Source organism: Chenopodium album, chromosome 2 (genome assembly GCF_948465745.1).
Source record: "Chenopodium album chromosome 2, dcCheAlbu1.1, whole genome shotgun sequence".
Lineage (NCBI taxonomy): Eukaryota > Viridiplantae > Streptophyta > Magnoliopsida > Caryophyllales > Amaranthaceae > Chenopodium > Chenopodium album.
In genome coordinates, this window is record NC_137835.1 from 39,975,766 (window position 1) to 39,981,892 (window position 6,127).

At 40.1% G+C, this 6,127-nt stretch overlaps 1 non-coding gene across 1 annotated transcript; it reads right to left on the bottom strand.

Moving 5' to 3' along the window:
- Positions 1–1,975: 1,975 nt before the first annotated feature.
- Positions 1,976–2,081, bottom strand: LOC145608438 (small nucleolar RNA R71). The gene has a single exon (XR_014105810.1). It is a non-coding gene; the product is annotated as a small nucleolar RNA R71 (small nucleolar RNA).
- Between the last annotated feature and the right edge of the window lie 4,046 nt (positions 2,082–6,127).

A 6,127-nucleotide genomic window follows, 5' to 3' on the forward strand; every position in this document is an offset into this window, starting at 1 on the left:
GGCTAGCTTAGTATAAATACCCAATTTTGGGGTAATTAGAAAAAACATGGAATAACCAATTATTCTACTCTCTAATTAGTTTTAGGTTAGGTTAGGATTAGTCTTCTTTGGTAGAGAGAGAAAGTGAGGTTTTCTTCATTAATGAACTTGGATTTTGAAGAAGGAGCTTGTTCAATCCTTTGTAGACCTTCATCTTCAATTAATGAGCAATTTCTTACTCTCTCTCCTCTATTTTTATTTGTTTATTTTGATTATTATTTTAGTTGTTGGTATTGCTTGTTGATCATGTTGATTCTTGATTATTTGTTGATTAATCTTGTTATTATCATGATTAGTGAGTAATTTCCCCATTAAGGGGATGGTTGTGGTGTAGTTGGACCTTGAGCATGTTCTAGGGTTTAGAATTGATTTATTTGTGATTAAAGTCTTTATATGCTTGATATTCTTTAATCTTCTTGCAAGTGCACATTGTTGGTTGATTAAAGGTGAATCTTTGCTAACAAGAAACGGAAGTTGACTTAGTTAAGGTTCATTACTATCGATAGTTCATTGATTGCACCTTCTAATATATGGTTCTAGTGTGGAAACATAGAGGCTATGTTAGGAGAAGCCAATTGACCCCGGAAGGCGGCTAGATTGGATCCTTTATTTCGATATTCGAGCATGTTTAGTTCATAATTAATTCAATTTCTATGCCTTTGTTTATGTTCAAGTGAATGCTATACCTAAACCATTTCCCTTAATGTTTTATTTCTTGTTTTAGCATTTTTAGACTTTAGTTTATTTATCCCCTATTCCGGACTAGCTTAATTGTCGATAACATTTGGTGGTGTTTACCGTTCTCTGTGGTTCGACCCCTATGCTTGCCTTATACTCGTATTAGGTTTGTTTAGGTTGTATAAATTGTATTTGATCTAGGGAGAGACAATTGACGACGCGTTTATTCCCTTGTCACTACATCTACCCATTTCCTTTGGTGGTTAATTATATTTATTTTAACTCGTTTTACCTTTAGTTTAATCTCTTAGTCATTCTTGTTCTTTATCCCGAGATAGCTTAAAGTCTAGTGATGAATGCGTTGTTTATGTGCTTTCCCTGTGGTTCAATCCCTCGTCTTGCCATATACTTGTATTAGGATAAGTCGAGTGTTATAAATTGTATTTGATTTAGGTGTAGTTGTCTAGCGACGTGATTATTCTTCTATCAAATTGGCGCCGTTGTTGGGGAGACGACTTCCATTGCTATTTCATTGCTTGTTTGAGACAATCTCACCTTTTATTTGTTAGTGTTTGCTACTTTTGTTACTTGTCATTGCTTACGTTCTCCTTAGCTTTGTTTTATGAATAGAGGACGAAACCGCGCAAGATCTTTGATTCCCATCGACCAGAGCTAGAGAGGTCTTTGTCCCTACTTTGAAGAGAAGCAAGAGCAAGGAGTAGAAATTATCACACCCTAACGAGAGAAGTAAGAGAATTAGAAGATACTCCACCCTCTTCACCCTCAAGTGAAGAATTAGATAGCCCTAACTCATCATCGAGTCCGGACATCAACCCTTTCTCAACCTATAAGTTCCAGAGTGAAGAAGAAGATCCTAAAATAGGGGAGAATAAACCTTTGAGTCATCTTGGGGCTCCCGAAGCCTTTAGAGCACAAAGTAGGATTTTAACTCCTACCACTCAAGCCAACAATTTCGAAATCAAGCCTAATTTAATTGCTTTGCTATAAAGGAAATAATTCTCGGGTGGAAAGTTTGTGAGTCCTCATGAGAACTTAAAAGAATTTGAAAAATATTGTGACACAATAAAGGCCAATGGAGTGACTGAAGAATATATTCGCCTCAAGATATTTCCATTTTCTCTAATTGGGAGAGATCTAGAATGGCTAGAAAAGGATGTGCCCCCTAACTCTCTCACAACATGGGACCAAGTGACTACGGCTTTCTTGAGGAGGTTTTGTAACCATAGAAAGACCGCCAAGGCTCGGTCTTTGATCCATGGTTTTCGCCAAAAGTGTGGTGAGTCTCTAAGTGCGGCATGGGAACGATACAAAGAACTTCAACGTCAATGCCCACACCATGGGATACCCAAGTATCAACTCATTCACACTTTCTATAGAGGTCTCACACCTCAGGGAAGAACAAGCCTAGACGCTGCGGCCGGCGGTCCAATCATGAATAAAGGACAGGATGAAGTGGAGTGTATTATAGAGGAGGGCGCAAAGCACTATGATGATTGGTATGTAGGAGAAAGGGATGCTACTTCTAGTAAAGGTGTTTACGCATTGGAGCAAGCCAACGCAATCAATAACCTCTCTACCCAAATCTCCAAAATGACCAAGAAAATGGATGAATTTATGAAAGAAAGGTACAATCCTAATGGTAATACCTCCCCTTCAACCAAGGGAGGCAATGGTATGGGTACTTCCTCCCCGTCTTCTTACAATACAATACCCCAAGGATGCATGTTTTGTTCGAATTGTGAAACTTATGATCATGATACCTCTTATTGTTTATATGCTTGTGAACTTCAACCCCTTCCCCATGAACATGATTATAATATGGAAAATGTCAATGCTATGAATTTTGCTCCTAGAATGGGGAATGTAGGGAACTTGAGGCCAAACTCCAATCAAATGGGGAATTGGAATCAAGGTGGAAACCGTGGTTGGAACCAAAGTGGTGGTGGTTATGATAACCAATACCATGGTGGGGGAGGCCCTTCCAATTTCAATGGAAAGGGTACTCTAACCAAAGGGGGTATGGTGATCAAAACCAACAACTAACCTAATTCCCGATACCATGACCATCAAAATCAAAATTTTGGTGATCAAGGTAACATGGGAAACAATCAACAAAGCAATGTTCCTAACCAAGGCACCGGAGGCAATAGGGGTCAATATGTTTCTAACTATGCCAAAAATAATAGGCCTCCGGGTTTCCATCAACCCCAACTTCCTCCACTTCAACAACCTCTTCAACTTGAAGCCCCTCCAAATGATCACATGATGGCTAAGTTAGCTACTCTATTGAAAATGCGTGAGGAGGATCAAAAGAGGCATGAGGAGGAATAAAGGAGATATGAGGAGGATAAAAAGCGAACCAATGCTCATGTGAAAATACATTTGATTCATCCCCTTCTTCTTCTTCTTCTTCTTCTTCTTCTTCTTCTTCTTCTTCTTCTTCTTCTTCTTCTTCTTCTTCTTCTTCTCACATTCCAAGTCAAGGAGTCAACCCAAAACCTTTGTATGCCGTGACAACTAGAAGTGGGAGGGTAGTAGGGTGTGACCCTTTAGTTAAGGATGAACCTTAAGAAGAGGTAGAGTTAGAGAATGAGGGTGAGATAACCAATAAGCCAGTTAGTGTTGAGAAGGAAAAAGATGTTGAGGTGCCAACGGAATAAGAAGCCATACCCTTGCCCCTAAATCGCCAACCTAGAGAGGAGAAGCTACCTTTTCCACAACGATTCATGAGAGCTAAACTTGATGCCCAATTAGGGAAGTTTTTGGAAGTCATTAAGAATTTGCATGTTTCCGTTCCTTTTGTTGATGCTATAAAGCTAATGCCCCACTATTCCAAATTCTTGAAAGACCTTTTGAGATGGAGAAGGGAGTGTGAAACGGTGAGCTTGACTGCCAATTGTAGTGCAATTCATTCCAACAAACTTCCTACCAAATTGAAAGATCTGCGTAACTTATCCATACCTTGTTCTATTAACGGCATTGAGTTTGATAAAGCCTTGTGTGATTTAGGAGCAAGTGTGAGTCTCATGCCCTATTCCGTCTACGAAAAGCTTAGTATAGGAACCCTCTTCCCCACTAACATAACTCTCTAACTAGCGGACTGTTCCATTAAATTCCCCATGGGCAAGGTGAGGACATTCTCCTTAGGGCAGGAAAGTTCACATTCCCCGTGGATTTCTATGTGCTAGAGATTGATGAGGACGAGAGGATTCCTATAATTTTGGGTAGACCATTTCTAGCTACTTCTAGAGCTATCATCGATGTGAAGGAGGGTAAGATATCCTTGAAAATTGACAATGATGCCATTGAATTTGATTTGAATAGTGTCATGCAACAAACCTCCTCAAGTGGTGAATGCTCTAGAGTAGATGTTCTTGATACCGTGCTAAATGAATATTCTCGCTCCCACTTGCATGCTACTAATGATCCTCTAGAAAGTGTGTTTTTGAATGAATCCAAGATAGGTACTCACAAAGAAGACATACAATTCTTTGAGGACTTGCTTGAGGAAAGCAAGAGGGAGTGCAAGGATGCGAGCATGGAAGAAGAGGATCCTTACATTCTTGACCTCTTTCAAGTTGAAGAAAGAGAAGAGAACCCCAATGGTAAGGGAGCACCAAAGGTAGACTTGAAACTTCTACCTTTTGTCTTGAGGTATGCATTTCTTGGTTCCGATGAGTCTTTCTCCGTTATTTTCAATTTTAACCTAACGGAGGAGAAAACCTCCCTCTTGATTAATGTTTTGATAAAACAAAAGAAAGCTTTAGGTTATACCATTGATGACATCAAAGGTATAAGTCCATCTTTATGCATGCACAAAATTGATCTAGAGGGAGATGCCAAACCCGTTAGACAAAGGCAAAGAAAGCTTAACCCTTCCATGCAAGAGGTTGTGCGGAAGGAAGTGGCTAAGCTTCTTGATGAGGGAATTATCTACCCAATCACTCATATTGATTGGGTATCTCCCGTACAAGTTGTGCCTAAAAAAGGGGCATGACGGTAGTGAAAAATGATCATGATCAACTAGTGCCTACTAGGCTTGTTACCGGTTGGCGCATGTGTATTGACTATCGCTAACTTAACACAAGTACATGCAAAGATAATTTTCCACTACCGTTAATTGATCAAATGATGGAAAGGCTTACAAAGAATTCCTTCTATTGTTTCCTTGATGGTTACTCGGGATTTTTCCAAATCCCGATTGACCCAAAGGATCAAGAGAAGACGACTTTTACGTGTCCCTACGGTACTTATACTTATTGTAGGATGCCTTTCGGGCTTTGTAATGCCCCAGCAACATTCCAACGTTGCATGATGTCAATTTTTAGTGATATGATTGAGGATGAGATAGAAGTCTTCATGGATTACTTCTCCGTTGGAGTAGCCACCTATGAAGATTGTCTATCCAATTTATCTTGTTACTTAGAAAGATGTGAGAGAGCCAACCTCGTGTTGAATTGGGAAAAGTGCAACTTTATGGTGGAAATTGGAATTGTTCTTGGGCACAAAATTTCCCATGCCGGCATTGAGGTAGATAGAGCCAAGGTGGAGGTCATTGAGAAACTTCCTCCTCCCACCAATTTGAGGGAAGTAAGATCTTTTCTCGGCCATGCCAGGTTCTATCGGCGCTTTATAAAATATTTTTCATTGATTACTAAGCTTCTCACATCCCTATTGCAACACGATAAAGAGTTTGTGTTTGATGATGCTTATCAAGAGTCTTTTTGTAGGTTGAAAGAAGCAGTTTGCACCTCTCCTATTGTCCAAGGTCCGGATTTGTCTCTTCCATTTGAATTCATGTGCGATGCAAGCGACGGGGCTATTGGATCGGTTCTTGGGCAGCGAAAGGGTGGGAAACTTCATGTCACTATTTATCTAAAACTCTCAATGATCCCAACAAAATTACACAACTACCGAGAAGGAGTTCTTAGCGGTTATTCACTCATTTGAGAAGTTTAGAACCTACCTCATTGGTTCTAGGAAAATTGTCTATACCGACCACTCGGCTCTCAAATATTTGATAGGAATGAAGGAAGCTAAACCGAGGTTTTTAAGATGGGTTTTAGTTCTCCAAGACTTCTATTATGAGATGTGAGACAAGAAGGGAGCCGAGAATGTGGTGGCGGATCACCTTTCAAGGTTGGGCGGTGCAAGGTTTCAAGTTGATGGTTTGCCAATAGAGGATGCTCTAAGGGATGAAGTGCTATATGTCCTTGAGGTGAAGTCGGAGCCATGGTATGCAGATATTGTAAATTATTTGGCTAGTAGTGCCGTACCTCCGAATTTCACTTCACAACAACGTCGAAGTCTTAAGCATGAGGCCAAGAGGTACATTTGGGATGATCCTATTTTATTGAAGAGAGGGGTCGAGGGTTTGTTGAGGAGATGT